The sequence below is a fragment of the Diaphorina citri genome, unplaced genomic scaffold, assembly GCF_000475195.1.
Source record: "Diaphorina citri unplaced genomic scaffold, Diaci psyllid genome assembly version 1.1 scaffold623, whole genome shotgun sequence".
NCBI lineage: Eukaryota > Metazoa > Arthropoda > Insecta > Hemiptera > Psyllidae > Diaphorina > Diaphorina citri.
The window spans coordinates 148044-159299 of NW_007378056.1; positions in this window are offsets into that span (position 1 = coordinate 148044).

Below are 11256 nucleotides of genomic sequence, written 5' to 3' on the forward strand. Positions count from 1 at the left end.
TACTACCTACCTCCTAATATTAGTAGATAACTCATATGTACCTAATATTAGATGTGCACATTGTACCTACCTCGTATTATTAGATACGTACCCTAATGTTAGATGAGTACCGAAGTAGGTACCTACTACCTACCTCCTAATATTAGTAGATAACTCATATGTACCTAATATTAGATGTGTACATTGTACCTACCTCGTATTATTAGATACGTACGTACCTAGTTCAGAATAGGGGAATAGACCATTAGGCGCCTTTTTGGTACTTTTCTTTTGTGTAGGGTTGAAATTTTCATTTTTACTGCCTTCACCCATGTAAAATAACTATTGAAGCAACTTAACTAAGAAGTTAATGGACCATAATGCCATTTCGTATGTTGTAACGATCAAGCATGTAAAATTTGAGCTTTAATAGACCGAGAAAATGGAAACTTTTCAGTAGTTTTTTCTCTCTCTGTTATCAACTTTGGAAGTAGGTAGGGTACCTTTGTACGGTAGGTACCTACATTTATGTCTTTTTAGGGACTGACAAGATAAAATATGTAGGTAGGTACATTATGGAGGAATTTAGACTTAGAGTAGGTTACTAGGTTTACTAGATACTAGATGTCAATGACTTTAGGTATAACGATACGTACGTACCTAGTTCAGAATAGGGGAATAGACCATTAGGCGCCTTTTTGGTACTTTTCGTTTGTGTAGGGTTGAAATTTTCATTTTTACTGCCTTCACCCATATAAAATGACTATTGAAGCAACTTAACTAAGAAGTTAATGGACCATAATGCCTTTTCGTATGTTGTAACGATCAAGCATGTAAAATTTAATAGACCGAGAAAATGGAAACTTTTCAGTAGTTTTTTTCTGGAACTGAAAGTCTTTTGTTGTCTGTGCTCGTGTAGGTATTTACTCGTATTATGAGAGAAACAGTAGCGGTGTCACACACATCCAGAAAGAAGTAGGTAATAGGCAAACTTTGCCTACTCATAACTCATCATGTATGATTGTGATGTATGTGATAGGGAGACTTTAATACCTACTTACCTATATGTTTTGAAAGTCTGAATTTAATTATGTAAGTGTTTCAACAAGTTGTCTTCAAAGTGATTGAGAGAGAGAGAGTCTTTTACTTTGTACTTGACTGAAATTCTGTCTGTCTCTCCGATACTTCTTCACTATTTTCGACTGTCTGCGTCTGTCTCTTTGATTTTATGATATTTCTATTATTTACTCCCACGCTCAACGTTTTCCGCTTTTCTCTTTCACTTCCTTCTGCTCTCTTTAACTCTGAAGTCTTCGTTTCCCCTTGTTATCTAGGTATCTGTACCATCCCTCTAGGTATCTGTAGGTACCTATGTACCAGTGATCTATACATAATATTTTTCCAACCTTACCTCATGCAAAAAAAAAAAATTAGGGAAATATAAATGCTGTCTTATAGTTCCAAAAGAGAAGAGAGAAGGAAGACAGGATAGGAGAAAGCCAGCCATTCCGAGAACGAGATAACTCATCATGTATGATTGTGATGTATGTGATAGGGAGACTTTAATACCTACTTACCTATATGTTTTGAAAGTCTGAATTTAATTAGGTATGTAAGTGTTTCAACAAGTTGTCTTCAAAGTGATTGAGAGAGAGAGAGAATCTTTTACTTTGTACTTGACTGAAAATCTGTCTGTCTCTCCGATACTTCTTCACTATTTTCGTAATGCCAAATTCAGATACCTTACCGACTTGCATAGTTTTCGCTGATAAAATCTGCAAGGAATTGTTCAAAGACGTTTTGTATCCTCAAATCCTCAATAAATTACAAGCCTTGAAACAGCCAGAGTTCAATCCTAGCATTCCTGACTAGCCTTGGTTGTAGATAAAACAACTACATATGTAAAATAAAGGATGCTATAAATCATGTCCTCTTACCAAAGTACGACACTTGTATGTGAGCGATAAGCCACCTTTTACATCCTCTAGTTATAAATCCTCAGTTCTAATGCTAGACAAGAACATTTTTCATATGGGGAAAATGGAAAAATGTGTGAAAAAAAAAATGTAAAAAGCAAAAAGTATGATATTATAAGAACATAACACCGGTATATGAGTTTGTACTTTAATTATGCAAATAGCATACTGAGATGAGAATAGAATAGAATAGAATATATCTTGTTTATCCTGCCCGAATAGGACTGAAAAGTCCCTTTACCCCAGCAGTCTAAACAAGGTCTCGTATATTTGATGGGTTGAAGAATAATAATAATACATACAAGTAACAGTTCAGTAAAAAGACCTTGCTTATCTAGAAAAAAAAAAGAGAGAAGAGAAAAACTTGGGAAAAAAAAAACTAGAAAAAACGAAGAGGATCAAAAATAAATGGTGAAAAGGTTCTCATCAAAAGGTCAAAGTTTGAATGAAGAACGTGCTATTTCAGAACGAGACGGTTTAATTTGCTCCCGGTGACCTGTGACAGGCCGGAAAATTTTACTGTCAAGAAGCTCTTAGCTTGAGCACAAAAATAATATTTATGATTTGATTTGACTTTTGTGTGTTTCTGTACATACCTCGCTTTCATTTCCTTTGCACGCACACATACATGCTTGTTGAAGTAAACTTTCCATTTAAGTGAAAAGTCTTGTTCTTTGTTTTTGAAATTTCAGTGAGACATAATATTTCAGCGGCACTCACTGGGGTTGAATGACCATAAAACATATCTATCTATGTACAACCTAATACATAATATGTATGTATTATTAGACTTTGAATCCCAGTTTAGGAACGTTTCCGGACTTTTCCATTTGGCGAAGATTTTATATTTATCGGATTGTATCGTCCGTCTATATTTACAACATTTGTGGAGAGAAATGACTAAATTTCAGTGAGACATAATATTTCAGCGGCACTCACTGGGGTTGAATGACCATAAAACATATCTATCTATGTACAACCTAATACATATGTATGTATTATTAGACTATGAATCCCAGTTTAGGAACGTTTCCGGACTTTTCCATTTGGCGAAGATTTTATATTTATCGGATTGTATCGTCCGTCTATATTTACAACATTTGGGGAGAGAAATGACTGAGGGAATAAACAAAAATAAATTTTGTATTCAGAGAAACAAACTAAAGGGAAATCTAAAATAAACTTGAAACTTTGGGTGTTATTAACCGCGCTATGGATACGAAAGTTTAGAAAAAAAAAGCCAGGCTCCGTTTGTAGACTTTTCTCGTCATTACGAAATTTTTGGAATAGTTTTAATTTTTAATGAATGTTTCAGCCCCTGAGGGATATTTTTCTGATCGATGATACGAACTTACGAAGGATACATCGAGAATGGGGAAAAATTACAAAAATTTAAATTATGTTAATCAGGAATTTCAGAAGCCTCATCAAATGAATGACTCTCCCTTACATTGGAAAGCAAAGCACTAAATTCTTTTACTGCAAGCGTGCTGCTTTGTCCCTTTGCCCTTTGGAATGATGTAGGTAGTTAAAAACTAAAATGCTCGAAATGGCCTTTGTGTCTAAATTTTTTTAAGCTACCTATGTATGCATGTAGTGTGATTTATGTTGAAAGAGTTGAGAGATATTAGAATAATAAAAAGAGGGTACCTAGAGGGAAATGGTGCGTTTCCACTCACTCAGCGGGTTCGATTACCGCCCGGGATGGATTTTATCCTGAACAGATAATGTTCGTTCTCGGAACGGCTGGCTTTCTCCTATCCTGTCTTCCTTCTCTCTTCGATTTCGGGAAGATAAGACCTTAGCAGTTACAGTTCTCTCTATCAAACCTCTTGAAAAAAAAATCTACCTGTTTGAGAGCAGCTGATATACATGGGAACAGGAAAAGGCAAAGGGACCAAAGGATAGGTACCAGCATGAAAATGTTCATAGAAAAATAATTGTGGCTGTTTGGTAAAGTATGAATTTTATTTCAATATGTAAACTCTGTTATTCCCCCCCTAATGTTTGATACCAGTCAGCCTCTGCTATGTGGAACAGTAAAATTTCGCACAATATGGCATAGCTGATAGGAAGAGAGAGAAATAGAGAGAGAGAGAGGGAGGGAGAGGAAGAGAGAGAGAACAAGTAGAAAAAAAAACATAAAGAGAAATGGAGAGAGGGAGAGAAAGGGAAAGAAATACGAGGCTATTTCACGTAACATGAAAATGTCTGATGTATGTGTAAAATAAGGAAAGGAAAATGTGTAGCATACTAATACAATGTACCACAGTATGCACCCTTTTCATCATTTGTTTTCTTTTGAACTTTGTATAATAAGGAAAGGAAAATGTGTAGCATACTAATACAATGTACCACAGTATGCACCCTTTTCATCATTTGTTTTCTTTTGAACTTTGTATGTTTCTCAAATTCCACATTTCAATCAATACGAACTTTGAACTAGTTTCATAATATGGCACATGAAAACTCCACATATACAATATACGGAACAACTAAGAAGAAGCAACTTCCTCCTCTGAGGGTAAATCGAAACATTTTGTTCGAGTTTTTCGAAAACAAATAAAAGTATACATACGTTTCCGATCTCGAAAAAGTATTTTCTCAGGAAAGTGAGTGCATGATAAACACAATAAAATAGTTCTGATGGAAGAAAAAGAGAATAAGTAGGTATGTATACTCTTACAGCTTGAGAAATGGCTTTTAAAATTAAAGTCTTTTGTTGTCTGTGCTCGTGTAGGTATTTACTCGTATTATGAGAGAAACAGTAGCGGTGTCACACACATCCAGACAGAAGTAGGTAATAGGCAAACTTTGCCTACTCATATTTTATTATTATGTTAAGGCGGTCTCTTCCTGATCCCTTGTGTGCCGCGTCCATTTTAATTTAGGACTATTGCACTGCCAACTCATCATGTATGATTGTGATGTATGTAATAGGGAGACTTTAATACCTACTTACCTATATGTTTTGAAAGTCTGAATTTAATTAGGTATGTAAGTGTTTCAACAAGTTGTCTTCAAAGTGATTGAGAGAGAGAGAGAATCTTTTACTTTGTACTTGACTGAAAATCTGTCTGTCTCTCCGATACTTCTTCACTATTTTCGTCTGTCTGCGTCTGTCTCTTTGATTTTATGATATTTCTATTATTTACTCCCACGCTCAACGTTTTCCGCTTTTCTCTTTCACTTCCTTTTGCTCTCTTTAACTCTGAAGTCTTCGTTTCCCCTTGTTATCTAGGTATCTGTACCATCCCCCTAGGTATATGTAGGTACCTATGTACCAGTGATCTATACATAATATTTTACCAACCTTACCTCATGCAGAAAAAAAATAGGGAAATATAGGTAAATGCTGTCTTATTGTTCCAAAAGAGAAGAGAGAAGGAAGACAGGATAGGAGAAAGCCAGCCATTCCGAGAACGAACTTTACCCGTTCAGGATAAAATCCGCCCCGGAAGGGAATCGAACCCGCGACCTAGCGCTTACAAGGTACTAAGCTGGTGGAAATTACAATGTTAAATCAGAGGTTAACAAAACGTGGTGCCAAGATCTGCCATTCCCGTTCCTCCAAATTCTGGATACAAGGAAGTCTTTCGGCAGTTGTAAGTAACAATACCTAACTACTTGTTTATTTATTCAAAGTAGGACCTACCTATTAGTAAGTTGTAAGTAACTATACCTACCTATCTACGAGTTTATTTATTTAAAGTCTACCTACAAATTACCCATTGAGATTAGCTGATACCCACTACTTACAAGTTACCTAGGTATTATCGAGATTTTTCCCCTCGTTTTACACGTTTAAGTATTGCAATTAAAATATTTACGGTACGTATCACTTCCTTTGTCATTTCCCCCCCCTTTTTTTCTATTTATTTTTTTAATGAACTTATATTTTGTCATCCTTTGTTAATTCAAAGTTTCTTTTTTTTTTCGGAAAATTTTAATCCTATTGTTTCGTAGGGAAAGTAGCTTTTCTGGAAAGTCGAATACTGTACGAGAATCAGTGACGGATTAACCGTGAGGCAACCAGGACCCGGCGCTTTTGATGCCCTTGCAATTTGAATACTGCACTGATATTTGTACTTTGGCCTTTTACACTAGAAAAATGTCGCCTGTGGTCCAATAAATCTCCTTTCCTTTCCCCATCCGTGGCACAAGCTCCAGCTTTCACGGATGGGTATACCATTATTTGTTGAACATTTATTTAATTGAGAGATTTGTATCGAATACCTAATAAAAATGGAAACTTCATAAATAAAATTAGTAAATAATACCCATCCAACGTAGATATGAAACCGCAGGAATTCTAATACAGGCAATTCTCCGCGTTGGCTTATTCCGCCACTGGTGAACAGTATTTCTGGAGAAATGAAGGAATATTAGTTTTACAGTGTTGTAAAAGCTTGAGATAAAATGCAGTTTGGATTATATTGAAAACACTGTGAAAAATGAAAATAATTTTCAGTTTGGAGAATTCCAAACATTCACTAGATTTTGTCATTGTTATTCTCTAATGGTAAGAAGAATTTCGGAATGTTCCAATAATTCGAGTCTCGTGTTCTCGTGTATCCACTTTACATTTCTCTCCGTGCTCACTGTTGATTTCTATAGACGAAATAGCATTTTTTTTAAGAGGTTTGACAGAGGGAATTTTAACTGCTATGGTCTTATCCTCCCGAAATCGAAGAGAGAAGGAAGACAGGATAGGAGAAAGCCAGCCGTTCCGAGAACGAACATTTTCCCATCAGGATAAAATCCGCTACGGGCGGGAATCGAACCCGCGGCCTAGCGCTTGCAAGGCAGACGCACTACCAACTAAGCTAACTAGGCTGGCGCATTTCTTTGGAATAATCTTTCACTTGAATTCTACACCTTCTATTGTTTTCGTTCTACCTTTATAAAAAATCTCTTTTACAACATTCAATCCTTATTTTATTACAACACTAACCGTCTTATTTTCTATTAAGTAAGACATTTTCTATGCAAATTAGCTTTGTATAAGCTACCTACGTAGATGTTGAAAACAATAGCTTCTTTTCGTAATGAAAATATACAGGAAAAGCTTGTCTGTGAAGTTTTCTTTTGATGCGAGGAGAATTCAATGCTTCTTTTTTAGCCCGTCCTTCCTTTATTATGACGATAGTAATAAAAAATCTGGTGTGAACATCACACGACTTTCCTTATCCTATTGAATGATGCTTATTTGAGTGTTCTTTTACCCTAACTTTTACAATATCTCTAACCGTTTTGTCGCTTTAGCTGAAAACCGCCAAAAAACGGTCGAAATCTGTCCAAAAGCGGTCAAAATACCGCCAACTGTTGCATCGATCTTAACCAAAAGTTTCGTGTCGCATCCTTGTCACATTTGACAGCTACATACCAAATTTCAAGTCTCTAGCTCTTACCGTTCTTGAGATATTTTGTTTACAGACAGACACACACACTTGCACCGGTCTTAACCAAAAGTTTTGTGTCGCATCCTTGTCACATTTGACAGCTACACACCAAATTTCAAGTCTCTATAGCTCTTACCGTTCTCGAGATATTTTGTTTACAGACACACACACGGACCAATGGCTGAAACTTTGGATTTAGGCTCTAGGGACCTCAAAACGTGTTTTGGCACTAAAAATGGACCAATGGCTGAAACTTTGGATTTAGGCTCTAGGGACCTCAAAACGCGTTTTGACACTAAAAACTGACCATCGAAAGTTTGAGCCGATTACATTACTTTCCTTCCTATAGGATAAGGAAAGTAAAAAAGGATTCCGGGTGATACATAGTACATTTATAATTAGGGTGTTTTGCTAATGGATTAATGTAACAATGATGGCTTTTGGACAAAAACAGATAGTTTGGTGTGTGTGATGTATTTCGGGCATGAATAGAATGGAACATGGGGATTACAAGTGGAACTAAAAGTCTTTTGTTGTCTGTGCTCGTGTAGGTATTTACTCGTATTATGAGAGAAACAGTAGCGGTGTCACACACATCCAGACAGAAGTAGGTAATAGGCAAACTTTAAAAAAAAAACAAAAAAAAAAAAAAAAAGCTGCACCTTAAGAAAGTGTACTTCTGGCTTCCTACCTGTTATTTCTATAGCTCCTTCTGTTTTCGCTACCAACTTCCCAACTCCTTCTAGCTATTTTGTTTCCATAGAATTCATAGGTAAGATACACCTACTCTAGATTTTTACATTTCTGAAATTCTCACTGAATTTCAGGGTAGATTTAAAAAGTAAAGCGCTGTAAAATGAGAAATAAAACACGTTCTTTACATTATTCATGCCCACTCTACGAGTTAATCTGCAGACTCTTCAGACGTGTAAAAAGAGGAGCCATGAAATTTGCACGTAATTTCGGAACTTTTAGGTTCGAGAAATCCGATATGCTCCAGAGTTTCAGAGTGCCTGGCCGACACACATTTGTCTTAAGAAGAAGGATGGTTTGCATATCAGACTTTTCAACATTTCAGGCTTCCTATACAAATGCCAAATTCAGATACCTTACCGACTTGCATAGTTTTCGCTGATAAAATCTGCAAGGAATTGTTCAAAGACGTTTTGTATCCTCAAATCCTCAATAAATTACAAGCCTTGAAACAGCCAGAGTTCAATCCTAGCATTCCTGACTAGCCTTGGTTGTAGATAAAACAACTACATAGGTATGTAAAATAAAGGATGCTATAAATCATGTCCTCTTATGAAGAGCGTGCTATTTCAGAACGAGACGGTTTAATTTGCTCCCGGTGACCTGTGACAGGCCGGAAAATTTTACTGTCAAGAAGCTCTTAGCTTGAGCACAAAAATAATAATTTATGATTTGATTTGACTTTTGTGTGTTTCTGCACATACCTCGCTTTCATTTCCTTTGCACACACACACACATGCTTGTTGAATTAAACTTTCCATTTAAGTGAAAAGTCTTGTTCTTTGTTTTTGAAATTTCAGTGAGACATAATATTTCAGCGGCACTCACTGGGGTTGAATGACCATAAAACATATCTATCTATGTACAACCTAATACATATGTATGTATTATTAGACTATGAATCCCAGTTTAGGAACGTTTCCGGACTTTTCCATTTGGCGAAGATTTTATATTTATCGGATTGTATCGTCCGTCTATATTTACAACATTTGTGGAGAGAAATGACTGAGGGAATAAACAAAAATGAATTTTGTATTCAGAGAAACAAACTAAAGGGAAATCTAAAATAAACTTGAAACTTTGGGGGTTATTAACCGCGCTATGGATACGAAAGTTTATAGAAAAAAAGCCAGGCTCCATTTGTAGACTTTTCTCGTCATTACGAAATTTTTGGAATATTTTTAATTTTTAATGAATGTTTCAGCCCCTGAGGGATATTTTCTGATCGATGATACGAACTTACGAAGGATACATTGAGAATGGGGAAAAATTACAAAAATTTAAATTATGTTAATCAGGAATTTCAGAAGCCTCATCAAATGAATGACTCTCCCTTACATTGGAAAGCAAAGCACTAAATTCTTTTACTGCAAGCGTGCTGCTTTGTCCCTTTGCCTTTTGGAATGATGTAGGTAGTTAAAAACTAAAATGCTCGAAATGGCCTTTTTTAAGCTACCTATGTATGCATGTAGTGTGATTTATGTTGAAAGAGTTGAGAGATATTAGAATAATAAAAAGAGGGTGCCTAGAGGGAAATAGTGCGTTTCCACTCACTCAGCGGGTTCGATTACCGCCCGGGATGGATTTTATCCTAAACTGATAATTTTCGTTCTCGACAGCTTGAGAAATGGCTTTTAAAATCAGACTTGGATTTTAGAAGGAGGGGAATAAAGACTTCCAAACCCTTACACTTAAATTGAATTTTAACTTAGGTAAAACCATAAGTCATACAATTACAATACATATTACATAACCAACATGGAAAGAAGCCTATAGTATGCAACAACCAACGCGAATGTTTGGAATAGGTCATTACCTACTCCCTAAAATTTCTAGATAGCTACACTTTCAATACGGTATGACTTTTGAAATTTGAGTTACATAACCAACATGGAAAGAAGCCTATAGTATGCAACAACCAACGCGAATGTTTGGAATAGGTCATTACCTAGGTACTCCCTAAAATTTCTAGATAGCTACACTTTCAATACGGTATGACTTTTGAAATTTGAACATGTGACAAGTGACACATCCACTAATTCCAATTGTATGAACGCCTGGAAATCGGAACGGCTGGCTTTCTCCTATCCTGTCTTCCTTCTCTCTTCGATTTCGGGAAGATAAGACCTTAGCAGTTACAGTTCTCTCTATCAGACCTCTTGAAAAAAAAAAATCTACCTGTTTGAGAGCAGCTGATATACATGGGAACAGGAAAAGGCAAAGGGACCAAAGGGTAGGTACCAGCATGAAAATTTTCATAGAAAAATATGGCTGTTTGGTAAAGTATGAATTTTATTTCAATACATCACTTTGCCTCCACAGTTGTAGATATGTAAACTCTGTTATTCCCCCCCTAATGTTTGATACCAGTCAGCCTCTGCTATGTAGAACAGTAAAATTTCGCACAATATGGCATAGCTGATAGGAAGAGAGAGAAATAGAGAGAGAGAGAGGGAGAGAGAGGAAGAGAGAGAACAAATAGAAAAAAAACATAAAGAGAAATGGAGAGAGAGAGAGAGAGAGAGAGAGAGAGGGAGAGAAAGGGAAAGAAATACGAGGCTATTTCACGTAACATGAAAATGTCTGATGTATGTGTAAACATAGGGAGCATTGAATTTCCAAAATATTTCCCAATATATCGCTAGTTCTTCTTCTTCTTCTTCTTCTTCTTCTTCTTCTTCTTCTTCTTCTTCTTCTTCTTCTTCTTCTTCTTCTTCTTCTTCTCCTTCTTCCTCTTCCTCTCCTCCTCCTCCTAGATTTTCAATGAAAATTCCTTTCATCGCTCTCGTGTTTCTTAGCCCTTTGTATTTTTTTCTTCAAAATTCTATAAGCAATCATTTCAACATACCTACCAATGTAGTAAAATCTAATAAAAATCGAATATTAAAAGATATTGTTTAGGTAAGTTCATAGGTCGTCGCGACAAATTTCAAGATCAGAGCTCATTTGTGTGAGAAATTGTGGCAAAAAATCCCCCAAAAACCATTTTTTTTTGGTTTTATGGTTTTCTGGACAAAATTTGCACCACCACTTTCGTGTTCCTGGTAAAAAGACCTTTATTTTCATATATAGGTCGACCAGGTTTGGATAAGTCCTTCTATGGGGTCAGACAGACACACAGACAGACAGACAGACAGACGACACCA